Here is a 21,775-nt window from a genome sequence, read left to right on the forward strand (position 1 = left end):
CTCACCCTCACTCACCCTCACCCTCACTCACCCTCAACCCCTCACCCTCACTCACCCTCAACCCCTCACCCACCCTCAACCCCTCACCCTCACTCACCCTCAACCCCTCACCCTCAACCCCTCACTCACCCTCACTCACCCTCACCCTCAACCCCTCAGCCTCACCCTCACTCACCCTCAACCCCTCAGCCTCACCCTCACTCACCCTCAACCCCTCACCCTCACTCACCCTCAACCTCATGCTAAAGATTTACAAAAAAAACCATTAACAATTCTAAAAGCACTAACTCTAATGCTGCGAGACCTATTGCATTTCTAATGCTTGTTTATGATGTCCCTTTACCCCTTTCGTCCAGGGTCCCACAAGCCCTAGGACCGGTCCTGGCTGCAGGATAATGGACCGGTTCCCAACTCCCAGCTCTACATATAATGCTACTTGTTGTCAGTCATTTGTATATATACATGGAGCTCTGAGACCCCCGCAGTGTGCTTGGCAGCGCTTCACACCACTGGAAATGAAGTGAATAGGGCGGATGCTTTGACCCCGCACCCACACATCACGCTCTGATCATTAAAGACGTCATTACTCTCCGTCTGATGACGTCTTGGGGTCTCTGTAGAGCTCTGCATCATACAGCAGGAGGGGCCACTGCCTCCTTGCGCCCTCTTTCCACGGCTTTCAGAAACAAGGTACCGGTGCCAGGGCGCGGCTCGAGGCGGGGCGTGCAACGCTCGGCGCTCGATAGCGCGAGGTGACTTTCACTTTCCATCCGGGAGGTCTCAGAAGGAGGGACGAAGCATCTTTCTGTCAACAAGGGTTGTGTTTCTTCTCCAAGCTGCCCGTAGTTCTGGCAGCTTGGCGAGCTCCACGGATCACCAGAAAGACAGAGACCGTGCTATCTGCGAGCTGCTCTTCAGCGCCTCGAAGCACCGACCTAGGGAAAGCGCCGCAGGTGAGAGCATCTTCCTGTTCTCCTCCCTGGAAATATAGCCTTAGTGGCAGTTATAGACTTTACAACACATACATTTGTATTTAACTGTAATCGGCTTTGTTTCCAAAGACATCTGTGTGTCAATTTCACTGGTCAAATATTTTTTAGTAAATGCCGACGCTTCTTCATCAACCCGTTTTAGATTGTTTAATGGAGTAAAAGTTACAAATCCGCCCAAAAAAATATATAAAAAAAAATATGTTTGTAATTCTTCACTACACCCTTGCGTGGGCTTCAATGGGGTAGGTTTCATAGTTTCTGTATCGATATACATTAATAAAACAAGCATTGGCAAAGTCGAAATGCCTGGTCTTGGCTAGCTCGGACAACGGCTGCGTTTTCAACTGAAAACACGTCACAGAAATAAATAGAAAAGAAATAAAACATGCCACCTCCGAAATGTAGTGACCATGTGCTTGGAATATAATATTTTAATAACAAAATAAACGTTCCCTACACTTGGAATAGAAGTAGGCAGCATCGGATTGGTAACGCGGGCACTCGGGCAATGCCCGAGGGGCCGGCGTCTTCGTTCCATGTCTGGGCTGGTTTTTTTGCAGTCTGGGGGGGCGATTTGGGTGTCCCAGTGAGTGCCTGAGTGGCTTTTTTGAAATTATATAGTCATCCATTACCTCCCATTTAGGAACGGGCAGAGATGTCACTCTCTTGCTCTCCTGGGCAGGCTCATTGGTATATGCAGATTGAGTGGGGGCATAGGGCCTGAGCAGAAGGGGCCTCACTGGTTTTCAGGTGTGTTTCACCAGTGTAAACTAATCTGTGCTTTTTTTATAACTCCCCTTTCTTTTTTTATAAAACTTCTCTGAAGCAGGGTTTTGCAGGCAGACAATATGCAAATGTGGGCCAATTTTTTTTTAGCGCGCCCGGGCGATTTTTATTCCCAATCCAACCCTGGAAGTAGGTCGAAGTTGGATCGATCTCTAAATAACTTCCTCCGAATGATTGAGACTTCAGCTTTCTTTGATATTGTTCCGCTTTCCAAATGATGAAAAACATCCTGGATCCACCTCAGATTTTCCTTTTCTCTGCAGTCAACACGTTTCAGCCTCTACTATAGGGCCCCGATTTCGAGTCTGGTGGGCCACGGACAGTCAGACTTGCGGGGGCACAGTGGTGGCGGTCCCCCAACCACCCTATTATGAGTTGGGCGGTGGGCTCACCACTGGCCCGCCCCAGACACCAGAGAATCGCCATTCCCTGGTGGTCCTGTGGCGGTCAGGAGGCAGTAATATGCTTGGCGGGAAAGAAACTCTGGATGTGCACAAAGTGCTTTTTTCTACTGCGACTTGTGCGGAACCTTTTTTGGGGCTACAGAAGAAAAAAGCACTTTCCGACCCCCTGCACGGTGAGCTCATCCGAATTGGGCCGCTTGGACCAGCGACTCGTAGTCAGGAGGTCTTCAGCCCGCTGTGATGGCGAATGGTGGATAGACCGACCCCCATCATAATTATGGCCTAGGTCTCTTCAGCAATGACAAAGAAGATCGATAGACCTGTGGTGTCGGTTTTCTGTGATGTCACTTCTTATGATATCACATGCAAATTCGAGGAGCCTCACATCTTCCCTTTCGGTCAGGGCTCCGGCAGTCCTAGCACCGGGCCTTGCTGTAGGATAATGGACTGATTCCAAACTCCCAGCTCTAGCAAACTCAGGGCTTTAAGTGGGCCGGGCCTCACCGGTTCTGAGCACCGGCAGTTTTTTAAAGGGACCGGGGGCCTCGAAACGGGTCTCTATCGGGCTCTGTTTGGTGCCCTGGCACAGGCGGTCAGTTTTTTTCCGACTGCAGGTACAGCAGGCACATCCATGTGCGCTGCTCACTTCTCACTAGTGGAGAAGTTATGGTATGATGTCATGCCAGGGGAGCGTTGTAGGGGAAGGGAAATCCTTAAAAAAGTCATTTTCCATCAGATTTCCCTTCTATTTTTGAAACGCAGGAACAGCAACACTGTCATGGTGTCACCAGGGCTTTAAGTGGACGCTTCTTCAACACTATATACAAGGCATAGTCTCAGCTTATTTATCTTATGCAAGTAACAACCATTGACAAAGCAATAGTCCTGACTTATTGCAGTTATGATGTTATTTGTTGCATCATCATTCTCGATGCAATTAAAAAAACAGCAAAATACAAGTCAGGAGGCACAGATTTTTATCTTGCGTGTTTTTAAGCCACGCCCTTAATTACATTGGCCACGCCCCTTTGAGACCCCCTCCCCACCCCCGTTTTTTCATCCCACTTAAGCCCTGAGCAAATTACAAATATAATGCTACTTGTCACTGACTTTTATACCTACCCAGAGTCCTGAGACTCCTGCAGTGTGCTTGTCAGAGCGTTACACAACTCGAAATGAAGTAAAGAGTAGGCTTGGGGTCTCTGCAGAGCCCATCATCCTTCAGAAAGAGGGGCCGCTGTCTCCTTGAGCCCTCTTTCCACGGCTTTCAGAAACAAGGTACCGGTGCCAGGGCGCGGCTCGAGGCGGCGCGTGCAAAGCTCGGCGCTCGATAGCGCGAGGTGACTTTCACTTTCCATCCGGGAGGTCTCAGAAGGAGGGACGAAGCAGCCTCTGTCAACACGGGCTGTGTTTTCGTCTTAAAGCTGCCCGTTGCTCTGGTTTCGCCAGACGCGAGCTTCACAGGTCACCAGAGAGACAGAGACCGTGTTATCTGCGAGCTGCACCACAGCGCCTCGAAGCACCGAACTAAGGAAAAGCGCCACAGGTGAGAGCATCTTCCTATTCTCCTCCCTGGAAATATAGCCTTAGTGGCCCACATAGACTTTACACCACATACATTTATGATATTTAATTTTTATATGTTTTGTTTCCAAAGACATCTGTGTGTCAATTTCACTGGTCAAATATTTTTTAGTAAATGCCGATGCTTCTTCATCAACCCATTTTTAGATTGTTTAATGGAGTAAATAAATAGGTACGAATCCGCCCCAAAAAATATATAAAAAAATATGTTTGTCATTCTTCACTAAACCCTTGTGTGGGCTTCAGTGGGGTAGGTTTCATAGTTTCTGTATTGATATACATTAATAAAACAAGCATTGGTAAAGTCGAAATGCCTGGTCTTGGCAAGCTCGGACAACGGCTGCGTTTTCAACTGAAAACACGTCACAGAAATAAATAGAAAAGAAATAAAACATGCCCCCTCCGAAATGTAGAGACCATGTGCTTGGAATATAATATTTTAAAAACAAAATAAACGTTCCCTACACTTGGAATAGAACAGCGCTTCCTAGCAGGGAGGTGTGCTTTGAATAGGCACAGAAACGCCCATAGTTTTAAAGCACATCAGAGGGAAATCTGAGTTTATTGGTACAAACAAAATGTACTATTGGCTATGAATGGAAATAACAAGCACTGGCAATGCCAATAGGTTTGGCTTAAGAATGAAAGTGCTTTTTGTGTCACTGATGGGTGTAGACAGGCACTCAATAAGTCATCATGCACGCGCTCTGTCACTCATCTATGCACCCAAGGATCGGTTCATCAATCCACTGACTCATCGTTCCATTCACGCTCTGACACAACCCCAAAGTAGGATCAATCTCCAAATAACTACTTCAAAAAGATTGAGACTACAGATTTCTATGATAATCAATCAATCAATCAAAGCATTTATATAGCGCACTACTCACCCGGAGGGTCTCAAGGCGCTGGGGGAGGGGGGGGGGGTCCGCTACTGCTCGAACAGCCAGGTCTTGAGCTGCTTCCTGAAGGCCAGGTGGTCCTGGGTCAGGCGGAGGTGGGTCGGGAGGGAGTTCCAAGTCTTGGCGGCCAGGTAGGAGAAGGACCTTCCTCCTGTGGTGGCTCTTCGGATGCGGGGTACGGCGGCAAGGGCGTGGCCGGTCGATCGAAGCTGGCGTGTGGGAGCGTAGAAGTTGAGGCGGCTGTTGAGGTATCCTGGGTCTTGGTTGTGTAGGGCTTTGTGTGCGTGGGTGAGGAGACGGAAGGTGATTCTCTTGTTGACCGGGAGCCAGTGCAGATCTCTCAGGTGTCCGGAGATGTGGCTGTGACGGGGGATGTCCAGGATGAGTCGTGCTGAGGCGTTCTGAATCTGCTGGAGTCTCTTCTGGAGTTTGGCGGTGGTTCCGGCGTAGAGGGAGTTGCCGTAGTCCAGCCGGCTGGTGACGAGGGCCTGGGTGACCGTCTTCCTGGTCTCGGTGGGGATCCACCGGAAGATCTTACGTAGCATGCGCAGGATGTTGAAGCACGACGAGGAGACGGCGTTGACTTGTCTGGTCATGGAGATGGAGGAGTCCAGGATGAAGCCCAGGTTGCGTGCGTGGTCTGTTGGTTTGGGTGCGCTGCCTAGGGCGGGGGCCACCAGGAGTCGTCCCAGGCGGAGGGTGAAGATCCCAGGATGAGGACTTCCGTCTTGTCCGAGTTCAGTTTCAGGCGACTGTTCGTCATCCACTTGGCTACGTCTGTCATCCCTTCGTGTAGGTTGGCTCTGGCGGTGGCAGGGTCGTTGGTGAGGGAGAGGATCAGCTGGGTGTTGTCGGCGTAGGAGATGATGTTGAGGTTGTGTTGGCGTGAGATGGCTGCGAGGAGGCTCATGTAGACGTTGAAGAGGGTTGGACTGAGCGAGGAGCCTTGAGGAACGCCGCAGATGACTTCGGTGGCTTTTGATCTGAACGGGGGGAGGCGGACTCTCTGTGTCCTTCCGGTGAGGAACAAGATGGTCCATTCCAGTGCCTTCTCCTGGACTCCGATGTTGCTATTGTTCCACTTTCCAAATGATGAAAAACATACTGGATCCACCTCAGATTTTCCTTTTCTCTGCAGTCAACATGTTTCAGTGTCTACTATAGGGCCCCGATTACGAGTCTGGTGGGCCTCGGACAGTCAGATTTCGTGGGCACAGTGGTGGTGGCGGTCCCCCGACTACCCTATTATGAGTTGGGCGTTAGGCTCACCACAGGCCCGCCCTAGCCACCTGGAATCGCCATTCCCTGGTGGTCCTGTGGCGGTCAGGAGGCAGTAATATGCTTGGCAGGAAAGAAACACTATTGGTTATATATTTATCCAAAGCAATTGCATTGGCAAATATTGATATTGTATTCATTGTGGTCTGGCCTGGATGCCCCTTAAAAGTGAACTTGTAAATGTCGACTCCTTTGGATGACGTTTCTGTCCATTATCCCAACTAATAGTGAACGGGGGGTCCCTACCAGCTCTCAGGGGGCATCTATTGTGCCAGAGATATTACAACTAATGGTAACAGTGAGTGAGTGTCACTTAAGATGACACTGATTGAAATTCTTGGATATTGTAGTGTTACCAGGCAAGGAAATTGGTGAGATTCTAAATGTGGTAGGTATAATCAAGAGACACATCTACTGGTAAAGGGAGCATCTTCATCTTTCTCTTAATCTGACCTTAATCCCAGACTGTTTATAAAAATAATATACTTTGTGTTCTCTGGTAAATACTATGTGGTCCACTGTATCTCCGGCCCTGTTAGCTCCGCAATCTCTTGTTGAATAAAGGAAAAACGCTTTTGTACCTGCTAAGGTCTGCAAAAGTGTCTTCCTTCCTCCCTTTACATCAGTGCTTAATTTGAGCCAATGGTTTCTGGTTCGGCACCAGCACTTAAAAGTCAGCACCAACACTTATGACAGTCTATCGGACTAGCAATGAGCACAACAACAATTTTTAATTGAATACGCATTAACAATTACTGATAACTGCCTCCCAAGCCATTCTTATAGCTTTTGGGGCCTGGAATAGTATGAATTGCCACACCTTTAGGAATGTGATGGTGAGTAGTTGGTACTGTCATTGGCAGTGCTGGAAGGGGCAATGTGTGCTGCGAGCTGCAGTGGCCCACTAACGAGGGCCCTGGCATTTATTTGTTTTACAAATTAAGCAGTGCTTTTCTTCCTCGGATTCCTTCTCTTTATCATCTGCTTTGCACCCCGTTTTTCTCTCCCTCTGCACTCTTTCATTAAGTGATCTCGAACTGCCCCCATCACCCCCACCAAATATACTCCCTTTACTGACTGTGCACCCTGCTTTTTCTCTCCCTTCCTGTCTGCGTCGACCCCTTCCATTTTAGGGGATCCCCTCCCCTTTGTTTTCCCTGCTTCCTCTCTTTGCAGCCACTGGCTCCTGCTGTTTTTTCCCACCTGCTCTCTCTGGCCCTTTGATTCTCCACTCACATTCCCCTGCAGGCTCCCTGGGTCTGCCTATTAGCCTCAAAGATGCATGCTGCTGAAATGCCGCAGAAAGAAAAAAGAAAAACAAAATGACAATCAAACTATTTATTGGTCATTTTATTTTTAGTTCCAGTCTGCAAAGTCGAGGGTGGGGCAGGGCCAGGCTGCTGCATCACACAGCAAGGGGCAGAGGAGTGGTACACACCGAAAGTGCGCATGTCGGTTTGGCCGACTGTCCACAGCTGGCCAAACCAACACGCGCACTTGAATATCTCCAGGCTGTTCCTTGGAGATATCCTGGTGCTCAGGGGCACCAGCTCCCAGTCCCTGCTGGAGAGTGAAACTAACCCACTCTGCCTAATCAAAGTGCTTCTCTCCTACTACGAGTAATAGCAAGAGAGAAGCGCTGGGGTTGTGTGGCGTCTGGGAGCCTGTGCTCTTGTGGATTGCAGTGCCGGGACAGGAGCAGAGGAGCAGCAAGGCACGGAGCGGGAGCAGAAGATTGCGGCAGCTGGCAAGAAGGTAACGTTTATATATATATTTTTTGCCACCCCACCTCGTATTGGCAGCAGCTGCTGCTGAAATCAAAGTGCTTGTTTAGAGCTAGAGGTTAGCATTTTTGATTTCAAACTGTGCTTCTGCCCATTTCAAAAAGTGACATTGTAGAAGTATGTAATTAGTGATCATTGCACCCACCATTAACAAACTTTTACTGCTTACTGCTAGGAAACCCTACCGCTGCACTTCCCTCTTCCTACCTACTCTCCAACACACAGTTTGTGAATTGGGTTCAGGGGGTAGGTTTGGGTTTTGGGGTACAGGGGTATTTTTAGGGTTCAGGGCTAGGTTTGGTTTTTGGGGTACAGGGGTATTTTTAGGGTTCAGGGGTAGGTTTGGGTTTTGAGGTACAGGGGTATTTATAGGGTTCAGGGCTAAGTTTGGGTTTTTTCGGTACAGGGGTATTTTTAGGGTTTAGGGATAGGTTTGGGTTTTGGGGTACAGGGTATATTTATAGGGTTAAGATGGGTTAGTGTTTAAGGGTGTTGGGGTATTTTAAGGAGTATGGGTGGGTTATGATTATGGGGTGCAGGGGTATTTTAAGGGAGCAGGGTGGACACCCGGAGCTGGAATGTACAGAACCTGGGAAGAAAAAACAATGAAATATTGGGCACAACGCTCGCTTTTTTTTTCTCCGTAATCCCGCGCCCCGCACACGCCCACGTCCCCAGCACCCGCCCACAGCACACGATATGAGACATGGCATGAAGGGCGTAACGTACCACACGCCCCCAGCGTTTGTCACGCCCCTAGCACACGCCCACAGCACAACGCAGACACGCCCACAAGGGACTACTTTGCTGGCACGGTTCTTTTACCTTTTAAATGTATATGGTGGGTGTCTGCATAGCCTATGTCCTTCTGCTACAACTGCCCTTTCCAACGCTGTATTGGGTGTTGTGATTGGTGCTGTGGTTCCTGAGATTACCCGCCTCAAAGGTTTGGGCCCCAAAACCCAAACCTACTCCTGAACCCTAAAAATACCCCTGTACCCCAAAACCCAAACCTAGCCCTGAACCATAAAAATAACCCTGTACCCCAAACCCAAACCTACCCCTGAACCCTAAAATACCCCTGTACCCCAAAACCCAAACCTAGCCCTGAACCCTAAAAATTACCCCTGTACCCCAAAACCCAAACCTAGCCCTGAACCCTTAAAATACCCCTGTACCCCAAAACCCAAACCTACCCCTGAACCCTAAAAATACCCCTATAACTCAAAACCCAAACCTAGCCCTGAACCCTAAAAATACCTCTCTCTGTACCCCAAAACCCAAAACTATATCTGAACCCTTAAAATACCCAAACACCCCAAAACATATACCTCAGTACCCCAAAACATATACCCCTAAACCCATACTTACCTTATCCAAACATTAAAAAAAACATGCTTTTACCATTCATGCATTTACAACAAATTTTGTTGTAAATGTTTGCGTGGTAAAAGCATATAAAATGTAATGACATGCGTTATAATGGCATTGCGGAGTCATTGTACTTTCGTAATGAAAGTATGCGGAGTGATGGTATGCAGATAGAAAGTTGCGGAATAATGGGTGTTTACCCTCCCCCGGTAAGTCCATTGGTGGCACGGCGGCCCACATCTTCAGCAACATACTCATATTTTTTCACCACCGATTTGAAAAATGCACAGGTCTCTCTCAATGATGTCCAGCACCGACATACACTTTTAGACACACCTCCCGCCACAAGTTCTAGAATTGCGAATTTTTAGAGCTGGGGAGCTACGTTCGAATCTCGGCATCAGCTGAACATCCTGTGATTCCAGGCAAATCGCTTTGCCTCCCCGTGCCTACCACAAATGAATGTGTTCTTCTGCAATGTAAATTGTGCTCATGCCATGTTGTCGAGTTCGCGCTATATAATATTGTAAGGAAAAATAAAGTAGGGAAACTCGAGTTCACACACTACTGAACGCGCACTCTTAAGTGTATCAGCAGTGCACTGTGAATCGGAGCGTTTCACAGGCCTGTCACAGATAAGAAATGCTATCAAACAGAAATCCTACAACACAATATACTACTGGCCGGCAGCAATTCATATCCGGACAATGTCGGGACGGGCTGCTAGTATATATATATATATAGTCACAAAAAAAAACAAAGGTTACAGGGACGTTATAGTTAGTCAGATTTTACTCATACAAAGCCAGAGAAATTCAGCTATTATAGTTACCTGAGTTAACTATAACTCGTGCCCCCGCAATGCACTGCTGATGATGTCACATATTACATCACTCGTGACATGGTCAGTGACATCACTGATGACATCGCTGAGGACGTCTCAAATGACATCAGTGATAACATCATCCACAGCATCTCTGACACACCCACTCACACCCCTATAGAGTGTTTTATACTCTCAATGCCAGTCCACACAACCATTCACAAATCCATTCACAGAGTCATACCAGTACTTACACACCAACCCACTGCTAACTATAATGTCCTTGTAACCTTTGTTTTTTTTTAATGATTTTCCAAGGTATTTTAACTAGCAGTCATGTTTGCAGAATGGTGGAGAAAGGGTGCTGGACCTCCGAGCACCTCTCAGGAATTCCGCTGCGTAGGACTTACAAGAGATACTAGGAGGGCTTCTTGTTACCTACTCCTTCAGTTACCTTCAGCAAGTCCCACAGATAGGATTAGCTGAGAGGTTTTCGGTGGCCATGCCCTCTTTCTCCTCCTTTTTGCAAACACTCCTCCTGGTGCACTACTATGTAGGGGATGAAGTCCCCTTGGGTCTTGAGGGTCATTGGGGGCCAACTAGCCCTCCTGTTACCTCCAGTAAGTCCCATACAGCTGTATTGCTGAGAGGTGGTCAGAGGCCAAGCCCCCTTTCACCACCACTCTGCAAACGCACCTCCTGGTCCACTGCTGATTGGGGATAAAGTCCACTTTATTCCTGAGTCCCTCAGGATGCAAGGGAACCTCATTCCCCTCACCAGCAGTGTGCAGAGAGGCTCGTTTACAGAGTGGTGGAGAAAGGGGCGTGTCCTCTGACCACCTCTCAGCAGTCCAGCTGTCTGGAACTTACTGGAGGCAACAGGTGGGCGAGTTGGCCCCTAAGGACCCTCAGCAGCGAAGGGGACTTCATCCCCCAAACAAGACCTCGCCAGAAGGTGCATTTGCAGAGTACTAGAGAAAGGGGGCTGGGCCTCCGGCGAGTTGCCAGATTTTGTTTTTTTTTCTTGTAAGGAATGGGGGCTGCGTGGGCCCTCCTCCCACGGGGTCTGACCCATTTTTTTACATTTGAATAAAATAAAATTGGCGTGTCCCCCCCTCAAGCCATTTTCAGCCCCGGGACCCAAACTCCGTGGCATTGCCTCTTTTTAGGGACCGTGGGGGAGAGCCCTAAATCCCTGCGATCCCGACTGGCTCCCACCTCCTGCATTGCTTTTTACACCTATGGAGCTGCTGACAGCTGACATGGTTGTAAAAAGTAAAGTGTACTCCGCTTTGAACAGGCGAGAGCAAAATACTCTTGCTTGTTCAAAGCAGAGCACACTGTTTGCTCTGGGAATGGCAGGAGCAGTGCTCCCGCCATCCCATAGCAAACTCCAATGTCCCTGGGGTGCACCCCCTGGGATATTGGGGGACATTGCTATGGGGTGGCGGTCCCCAGAGCCAATTACAGCTCCAGGAGGGGGGCTACATGGCACCCCTCCCATTTGGAAAATATCCCCGGGCAGGTGGTGGTCCCCAGGGCAATGTGGGTGGTCGGAGTCCCCCCATGCATAATATTTCAATATAGCTCTGGGGAGGTGGCAGTCCCCAGGGCTAAAGGGGACACACGTGGACTCCATATTTCACAAAATTTACCCTAGAGAGGTGGCTGTCCCTGGGGCTGCGTCGGGCGAGATGGAGTTCCCCATGCATTATAACTAAACATAGCCCACGTGAGCCCCCAAATCTTTATTTTAATTGCCCCAGGGACCTGGCCCACCCGAGTCCTAAAGTAAATAAAGTGTGGAAACCCGCACTTCATTATTTAAAAAACATTTCGGTGGATTTGCGGATCTACCATGAATCCTGCCGAAAATCTTTAAAAAAAAATTTGGGGGGGCACAGAGACCCCTTGAAAAGGCCTAAGGGGTCAGGGTTTTTATTTACCCCACCCTCTTTTCTTATTTTTTATCTTTTTTCTTAGTACTCGGTTCAACAACGTCACAAGATGGCTGCCAACACTTCCTGGTTTGAAGTGATGGCAACCAAGCAGATCTCAGGCACGAAATTGGGAGGGTTCGAGGTTCCAGCGCGGCCATAGTATATCTGAGAAATCTTTACATTTCTCAGGAACTACTAAACAGATGTACCCATTTAACAAAAAGAGTGCTTTCTGGACCAAGAGCTACCTTTTTGCCAAATTTTGTGAAATTCTGTTCAGCAGTTCAGGCTGTCTAAAGTTTCCTAGGAAATCAACATGGAGAAAAAGCGTTTTGGGAACCCCCTATTTCTCGGCCCCCGCTTGGCGGATCGCCCTGAACATTTCCAGACAGAGGCTAAAGTGAGCGTCAAATTAGTTTTAAAAATTTCGTAAAGATTCGTCAAAAAACATCAAAGTTATTGGCAAATTGTGAGAAGTTGGCCTGATATGTAGTGTTTCCAATTCTGGAACCACTTGGTATCAGTCCAAACAAACCCCAAAGATGTCTGGTTGTAAGTCAACCTTGTTAGACAAGCTATCCTAGTGGTAGCATGGACTAAGCAGCCTAAAAGGCTTAACTTAAGAGGTCGTGTTAAGCGAGCTGTTTTACCACATACAATCCTGTAATCAAATGAAAGGACACCACACAAGTATATATTATAAAAATATATGTGTTTATTTCTAAATTAATCCCCAGTACTCTTTATGAGGAAAGGGGCACAAGCGTTAAATCAAAAGCACAGTATAACATACAAAGTTGCACAATTTTGGATGAGGGCCGGTGGCCACTTAAACCATATACTAAAAAAGTGGTATAAGAGATACCAATCGAACAGTGGTTAGGCCTAGGGCCTAGAGATTCGCTGGGAGCAGTCAGGACTAGCAATGCTGAAGTCGGGAGTAGCCCACGGAACTCGGGTGCAGCACGGAAAGTGCGGCTTGCACCAATGCAATGTCAATGGTGCGTAAAAGTTAGACAAAGTGAATTAAAAGAGGCTTCCGCTGAACCTAGAGGAACAAAACTTTAGACACAGACCCTAGAGGTGTGTACCAGTGTAGGAACACCGGCGTTGCAATGTTACCTCACCCACAGGCCGTGGGTGCACAGGGTCGAAGTGGCGTCGGGTTTTGACACGCAGGCTCTTGGTGCTTGAAGCTGTTGCAGCTGCAGGCGATGTGAAGCAGAAGTGTCCGGTGCGTTCCAAGGGTGGATCGAAGTAGAAAAGTACCTGAAAGCAGAGGGGACAGAGTCTGGGTCACTCAGCAGTGACCAGGGTGGAACCAGGACGGAACCAGGCAATGTTGGGCGCACTCAGGTGGTTGTCGATAGGCTTCTCTCTGCTGTCACGTGGGCTCTGGGGCATCTGCGACGTCCAGGAGCAGGTCACGATCTGTCCCACGTCAGCACCGTCGGCTTCAAGATTGCAGCAAACAGCACTTGGCAAAAGCAATCCACGCGGAACCGGGAGATTGCTTATCACTCGAACCAGGAGGGTCAGAGTGGGGGCTCCTTTTTACAGGAGCTGGTGCAGATCTGGAGCAACCAGAAAAGCGAGTCGTATTCAAGTTTTCGTCGGCACAGGGGCCACAAGCCAGCTGGCAAGTGGCCGGACCAACGCGTCGAGCCAACACAAGCAGAAGGGCCCCACACAGCACTCGTCGAGTGTGGAGGGGGTAGCTTTGGTGCAAGTGGAGCTCGGGGCTGGGGCTTATCAAACCCCGGTGTACAGCTTCGAGGGTCACTTGTGGGCTGCACGGTCAGCGTCTCGTGGCCTTTTCAAGATGGCGTGCCCCACGCTTCCGGTCGCCTCCACTGGTCTCAGCTCTGCAGGGACTGTGGATCGGGCTGGGAGAAGGCAGGCAAGCTTGATCTCGTCAATCTCTGTCGCTCGAGTTCCGGCGGGAACTGCAACAAAGCAAGGGTCGAGGGCTGGATGGTGCCTGTTTGCACAGGGTGGTCACTCCTTGACCACAAGGGAGATTCTTCCGTCTTCTATGTTGAATAGAATGTCGAAGGGTCCAGAATTCGTTTCTTATGTTTCTTCAGGATGATCTGAGTTGCATTGGCACTGCTCCCACTCTTATTCGAATCTTGTGGGCTGGACATCCTGCTAGGTCCCCTCCTATGGGTGGGACCCAGGAAGGGGGTGGTTACACCCCTTTCCTTTGATCCAGGCTGCGCTGGGACTGGGGCTGGAAGGCCCCAGAACCGGTTTGGCCTGATTATGCAAGGGGCAGCCTTGTGCTCCCCAGGCAGTGTCTGGTTTCTTTGAAACCTCCCTACTACAATCCACTATCTCCTGTCTGGGGTGGTTTAACACCGCCCTGCGACAGGAAACCCTTTGTCCAGGCCACCATATGCTGAGTTTCGGTCAGCAGCAGGAGGCCAGACCCGTGTCTGTGGCAGGGGCATCCATTTTGTGGATCTGAGGCTCATTTTAAATCAACCGCGTTTCAGTAAAGTAACATGTCTTATCCCTCTAGAAGGGTGGAATGCTACCCCCGTCGCCAGAACTGGCGAGGGGGTAGTATTCCAATTCGTATGACACCTTACACGACATGTTTTGATAAAGCCAAACCAAAGTTGCTATATAACCGCGAGGATTATAAGGCGCTTAAGAGTATATGGTATGGCATTATCCCGGATCAGCTTAGGGAGTTGTTCCGGACAGCTGCAGACAGGCTCAGCTCATGCCAGAGCTCCATCTCACATAAAACCACGCACTCTGCCTCCAGGATTGATGAGGCCTTCCATAGGAGTGGCTTACAGGCTATATATGTGTCCAGATATAGGTTTAGATATAGGTATACTATATCTAAGCAAGGGGTGATTACACCCACTTGCCCCAGCTGAGTGATCAGCCAGTTGTGTCAATTTAAGAACCAGCCAGGGGTGGGAAAAGCTATGCTTCAGCCCCTGGTAGGCCTTGGTGGCACCTATGCCCTGAGCACCTATAGTGCATGGTACAGGGGCTGACAAGGAGTCCATTTCCAATTGTGGTATGTACCTATAGCACATGTATTATAAATTTAGAGAGAGAACAGCAGGCTTGGGGTCTGATTGGCAGGCCCACAGCCTCAGTAAGTCGAAAACCAGTGAAGCAAAAAGCAAAAATTGGGGTGACCATAGGATAGCAGACCCTACTCTCCTACACAACCCCCCCCCCCCCCCCAAACGCAGGGACATTAAACTTAACCTTGACCAGATAAGTCTTCATGTTCTAAGTGGAAGTACCTGGAGAGACCATCTGCATTACCATGGTCAGTCCCTGGGCGGTGCTCCACTGTAAAGTCCATCCCCTGTAGGGAAATGGACCACCTGAGCAGTTTGGGATTTTCACCCTTCATCTGATTTAGCCACAAGAGGGGCTTATGGTCTGTCTGAATTAGGAAGTGAGTACCAAACAAGTATGGCCTCAACTTCTTCAGGGCCCAAACCACAGCAAAGGCCTCCCTCTCAATAGCTGACCAACGTTTCTCCCTGGGGGTCAGCCTTCTGCTAATAAAAGCAATGGGCTGGTCTTGACCATCTTGATTAAGTTGTGAAAGCACAGCTCCCACCCCCAACTCAGAAGCATCTGTCTGTACAATGAACTGTTTGGAGTAGTCAGGACTCTTCAGGATAGGTGCAGAGCACATGGCCTTCTTCAGGTCATCAAATGCCTTTTGACAGCTAACTGTCCACTGAACCTTTTTGGGCATCTTCTTGGATGTCAAGTCATTCAATGGTGTCACAATGGACCCATAGTTCTTTACAAATTTTCTGTAATACCCAGTCAGGCCCAAGAAGGCTCTGACTTGTGTCTGGGTAGTTGGAGGAGCCCAGTCCTGTATGGTCTGGATCTTGCTCTCCAGTGGTTGAACTTGACCCCCACCTACTAGGTGGCCCAAGTACACAACCTTGCTCTGCCCTATCTGGCACTTAGTAGCCTTGATAGTCAGGCCTGCCTTTTGCAGGGCCTCCAGAACCTTCTTCAGGTGGATCAGGTGATCCTCCCAGGTGGAGCTAAAGACAGCAATATCATCTAGATATGCTGCACAAAAGTGTTCCAACCCAGCAAGTACTTGATTCACCAACCTTTGGAAGGTGGCAGGTGCATTCTTCAAACCAAAGGGCATTACCACAAATTGATAATGTCCACTAGGGGTAGAGAATGCTGTTTTGGCTTTTGACTCTTCAGCTAGTCTGATTTGCCAGTAGCCAGCTGTCAAATCAAATGTGCTCAGAAACTTGGCAGAAGCCAATTTATCAATGAGCTCATCTGCTCTTGGAATGGGATGTGCATCTGTCCTAGTGACAGCATTGAGACCTCTGTAGTCCACACAAAACCTCATTTCTCTCTTCCCATCTTTGGTATGAGGTTTTGGCACAAGGACCACTGGGCTAGCCCATGGGCTCTCTGATGGCTCAATCACTCCAAGCTCCAACATCTTTTGCACCTCAGCCTTTATACAGTCCCTGACATGGTCAGGTTGCCTGTAGATCTTATTCTTCACAGGCAGACTGTCACCAGTGTCCACCTCATGGGTGCACCAATTAGTCTGGCTGGGTGTGAGTGAAAACATATGTCTGTGGGCCTGCAACACCTGTCTGCAGTCCACCTGTTGCTGCTTAGTGAGGCTGCCTGCCAAGGCTACTCCATCAACTGAACCATCATCAGGGTTCTGGGAAAGCAGGTCTGGGAGAGGGTCACTCTCTTCCTCCTGTTCCCCATCTGTGGCCATGAGGAGACTCATGTCCTCCCTGTCAACAAATGCTTTCAAACGGTTTACATGGTGCACCCTGTGGGGGCTCCTAGGGGTGCCAAAGTCAACCATGTAGGTGACTTCTCCCTTCTTTTCAATGATAGGGTAGGGTCCAGTCCATTGGTCCTGGAGAGCTGCTGGCCCCACTGGGTCCAACACCCACACCTTCTGCCCTGGCTGGAACTCAACCAGAACAGCCTTTTGGTCATGCCAAGCTTTCTGTAATTCTTGACTGGCCTCAAGGTTTTTGGATGCTCTCTCCATGTATTCAGCCATCCTGGAGCGGAGACCAAGTACATAGTCCACAATGTCTAGTTTAGGCTTTTTGAGAGGTAACTCCCATCTTTCCTTCACCAAACTCAATGGACCTCTCACAGGGTGGCCAAACAAAAGTTCAAAAGGGCTGTAGCCAACCCCCTTCTGTGGGACCTCTCTGTAAGCAAAGAGCAAGCAGGGTAAAAGGATGTCCCATTTCCGCCTAAGCTTCTCTGGTAAACCTTTTATCATTCCCTTTAGGGTCTTGTTGAACCTTTCAACAAGCCCATTGCACTGTGGATGGTAGGGTGTGGTAAACTTATAGTTTACTCCACACTCTTTCCACATTGCTTTTAAGTATCCAGACATAAAGTTGGTACCTCTGTCTGAAAGAACCTCCTTTGGAAAGCCCACTCTTGAGAAAACTGCAATGAGGGCTTTTGCCACCATAGGAGCAGTGGTGGTCCTCAGGGGAATTGCCTCTGGGTACCTGGTGGCATGATCCACTACCACCAGTATGAATCTGTGCCCAGATGCTGTTGGAGGATCCATGGGACCCACAATGTCTATTCCAACTCTTTCAAAGGGTACCCCCACCACAGGTAGTGGTATCAGGGGGGCCTTTGTTGTGCCACCTGACTTACCACTGGCTTGGCAAGTGACACAGGAGCGACAAAACTCCTTGACATTTTCTGACATGTGAGGCCAGTGAAAGTGTGGAACAAGCCTGTCCCAAGTCTTATTCTGGCCTAAGTGTCCTGCAAGGGGAATATCATGGGCCAAGGTGAGAAGGAAACCCCTAAACTTCAAAGGTATAACCAACCTCCTGGTGGCACCAGGCTTGGGGTCTCTAGCCTCTGAGTAAAGGAGTCCTTCATCCCAATAAACTCTATGGGTACCTTGAGCATTCCCTGCAGCCTCAGCAGCAGCTTGCTGTCTGAGGGGTTCAAGTGAAGGGCAATCTAATTGGGCCTGCCCCAGGTCTGCCCTTGAGGGTCCCCCTGTCCCCAGAAACTCAACCTGGTCAGGTTCAAGCTCCTCTGAGACAGTCTCCTCTTGGACTGCAGAATCAGTTTCCTGTGAAACTTGATCCTCAACCTGGGGCAAGTGGGAAGGCACAGCCTTAACCCTCTTGCTCCTTCTCTTGGGTTGTGGTTGGTCTATTGTTTCAAGATCCACCACTGGTTCAGGAAGGCACTTCTTAGCCTGAGACCTTGTCACTGCAAGGACATGAGCTGAAATCCCTAGCATTTCTGCATGAGTCCTGTACTCCACTTCTGACCAAACTGAGCTTTCAAGATCATTGCCTAACAGACAGTCTACTGGGAGGTCTGCACTCACAACAACTTTCTTTAGGCCATCTACCCCTCCCCAGGAGAAGTTCACAACAGCCACACTATGTGAAGTAGTGGAGTTGCTTGCATTGGTCACTAGGTAACTTTCACCTAGTACAATCTGACCAGGGTCCACAAAGTCAGGTGTCACCATAGTGACACTGGCACAAGTGTCCCTGTAGGCCTGAGCCAGTTTCGCATTGATTAAGGGAGTCTGCCTATATTTGCCCAGGTTACTGGGGCTTACTGCAGTGGTCAAAGATAAGTCCACATCATATAGGAGAACTGCCTGTGCGGGGATTCTGACTAGGCCAGATTCCACCTCAGTACCCAAGGTTAACCCTACTAACCCCTTAGGTTGTGCACTACCACTGCTGACTGTACTAGGGGGTGCAGTTGCTTTAGGAGCTGCAGTGGTAGGAACTGGATTTTTCTTAGTGCACTCACTGCCCCAGTGTGAAACTGATTTGCAGGTATTACACCAAGGTTTCTTTGGGCCATCATTCTTCTTTTTCTTGTTTCCATTTTGGGAACCCCCCTCCTTATTGCTAGTTTGGGGGCCTGAAGACTTCTGGTCCTTTTCTTTATCTTTCTGATTCCCACCCTTCTGGTCTGTTTTCTTCTGGTCACCTTGGTTCTGGTTTTTCTGCTTAATCCTTGTTCTGACCCATTTGTCTGCCTTCTTTCCCAATTCTTGGGGAGAGGTCAAATCAGAGTCAACAAGGTATTGATGCAACAGCTGGTTCTGACAGTTATTAAGGATCTGCTCTCTCATCATAAGATTGTACAATCCTGTATAGTCTGAAACTTTACTTCCCTGCAGCCAACCCTCCAGAGCCTTAGTGGCACAATCAACAAAATCAGTCCAGTCCTGAGTCTGTGCTTTTTGGGTGTCTCTGAACAACAACCTGTATTGCTCAGTGGTTAGGCCAAACCCTTCAATAAGAGCACTCTTCAGGACAGAGTAGTTTTTGGCATCCTCAGGTCTAACAGTGAGGAGCCTATCCCTCCCTTTCTCAGAAAAGGAGTACCATAAAATTGCTGCCCACTGGTCCTCAGGGACCTGCTGTACCATGCAGGCCCTCTCAAGAGCAGTCATCCATTTGTGGATGTCATCCCCTTCCTTGTAGGGGGGCACAATTTTTGTCAGGTTTCTATTGTCATAGGCCCTGTCTTTTTCTTTAGGAACTTTGCTGCCACCAGTGGCATCTAAGCCACACAATTTTCTTTCTCTTGCTAAAGCAAGTTTAGCTTGAGCCAAGGCTACCTCTTCCCTCTCTATCTGGAGTTGGACAGCCCTCATTCTGGCCCTATGCTCTTTTCTCTGGGAGGGAGTCATCCCTCTTTGAGATTCTCTTGAGGCACTAGAAAGATGAGAGTCCCCTGATTGAGATCTCACCCTCCTGTTACCTGGGAGAATTATGTTATGAGATCTGGGGAGGTGCTGGCCCTCTCCATTCCCATGTAGGTCTAGGTTGGCCTGGTTAAGCCTTGCAACCTGTACCTGGGTCACCCTCTGATCCTGATCTTCAGGCTCATCTACATCTGAGCCTTCCTCTTCCTCTTCCTCCTCCTCTTCTTCATCTTCTGGAAGATCCTCATTCTCAGGGGAGTTTATCCCTTCACCTGAATCTAAGGGAGCCTGACTCACCTTATCTAAGTCATCCTTTTCTAGGATAGCTTTTAGGGAAGGAATGGTAGGGCCTCTGCCCTTTTTTAGCCCCCTGGCTGTGCACAAGGCACTCAGGTCTTTGTGGCTAAGGTTGTCATATCTGGAAGTTGCCTTGGTAAGGTCAACTGCTACAGGGGCAGACCCTGAGGCTCCACCTGTATCAGACATGACTGCTAGTGAGGTGTACGTGGTGCACTTACCTACACTAAGGGTTTTCCTACTGTACCTTGCTAGTGAGTTGTAGTCAGGGTGTGCTAATCCCTTTAATCTACAACTACTAAGTTCAGTAGAACTTAATATGCTAAGCTTTTGATTTATATGTACCTAAGGTACTTGATGTGATCTTTCAATTTGATGTAAAGATTGCAATGGTAAAACAAACAGCAAGCTCAAATCCGCACCGCTGCACACCAATGTGAGAAGTTGGCCTGATATGTAGTGTTTCCAATTCTGGAACCACTTGGTATCAGTCCAAACAAACCCCAAAGATGTCTGGTTGTAAGTCAACCTTGTTAGACAAGCTATCCTAGTGGTAGCATGGACTAAGCAGCCTAAAAGGCTTAACTTAAGAGGTCGTGTTAAGCGAGCTGTTTTACCACATACAATCCTGTAATCAAATGAAAGGACACCACACAAGTATATATTATAAAAATATATGTGTTTATTTCTAAATTAATCCCCAGTACTCTTTATGAGGAAAGGGGCACAAGCGTTAAATCAAAAGCACAGTATAACATACAAAGTTGCACAATTTTGGATGAGGGCCGGTGGCCACTTAAACCATATACTAAAAAAGTGGTATAAGAGATACCAATCGAACAGTGGTTAGGCCTAGGGCCTAGAGATTCGCTGGGAGCAGTCAGGACTAGCAATGCTGAAGTCGGGAGTAGCCCACGGAACTCGGGTGCAGCACGGAAAGTGCGGCTTGCACCAATGCAATGTCAATGGTGCGTAAAAGTTACACAAAGTGAATTAAAAGAGGCTTCCGCTGAACCTAGAGGAACAAAACTTTAGACACAGACCCTAGAGGTGTGTACCAGTGTAGGAAAACCGGCGTTGCAATGTTACCTCACCCACAGGCCGTGGGTGCACAGGGTCGAAGTGGCGTCGGGTTTTGACACGCAGGCTCTTGGTGCTTGAAGCTGTTGCAGCTGCAGGCGATGTGAAGCAGAAGTGTCCGGTGCGATCCAAGGGTGGATCGAAGTAGAAAAGTACCTGAAAGCAGAGGGGACAGAGTCTGGGTCACTCAGCAGTGACCAGGGTGGAACCAGGACGGAACCAGGCAATGTCAGGCGCACTCAGGTGGTTGTTGATAGGCTTCTCTCCGCTGTCACGTGGGCTCTGGGGCATCTGCGACGTCCAGGAGCAGGTCAAGATCTGTCCCATGTAGGCTCTCGCCGTCAGCACCGTCGGCTTCAAGATTGCAGCAAACAGCACTTGGCAAAAGCAATCCACGCGGAACCGGGAGATTGCTTATCACTCAAACCAGGAGGGTCCGAGTGGGGGCTCCTTTTTACAGGAGCTGGTGCAGATCTGGAGCAACCAGAAAAGCGAGTCGTATTCAAGTTTTCGTCGGCACAGGGGCCACAAGCCAGCTGGCAAGTGACCGGACCAACGCGTCGAGCCAAAACAAGCAGAAGGGCCCCACGCAGCACTCGTCGAGTGTGGAGGGGGTAGCTTTGGTGCAAGTGGAGCTCGCGGCTGGAGCTTCTCAAACCCCGGTGTACAGCTTCGAGGGTCACTCGTGGGCTGCACGGTCAGCGTCTCGTGGCCTTTTCAAGATGGCGTGCCCCACGCTTCCGGTCGCCTCCACTGGTCTCAGCTCTGCAGGGACTGTGGATCGGGTTGGGAGAAGGCAGGCAAG

The 21,775-nt window shown here is 49.1% G+C and overlaps 1 protein-coding gene across 4 annotated transcripts in view; it reads left to right on the forward strand.

Annotated features, from left to right (window-relative positions):
- LOC147710121 (cytolysin tenebrosin-B-like) overlaps positions 1-21,775 on the forward strand; it is a 137,977-nt gene that overhangs the window by 11,812 nt on the left and 104,390 nt on the right. Inside the window, exon 1 of one of the 4 annotated variants that reach the window (XM_086920817.1) lies at positions 886-953. The exons of 2 other annotated variants lie outside the window; for them this stretch is intronic. The gene's annotated coding sequence lies outside the window, so the exon portion shown is untranslated. Of the gene's footprint in view, positions 1-885; positions 954-3,651; positions 3,729-21,775 lie in introns of those variants that run through there. One more of the 4 variants, XM_086920816.1, reaches the window with a different exon arrangement.

This window comes from Lissotriton vulgaris, chromosome 5 (genome assembly GCF_964263255.1).
Source record: "Lissotriton vulgaris chromosome 5, aLisVul1.2, whole genome shotgun sequence".
Taxonomy (NCBI): domain Eukaryota; kingdom Metazoa; phylum Chordata; class Amphibia; order Caudata; family Salamandridae; genus Lissotriton; species Lissotriton vulgaris.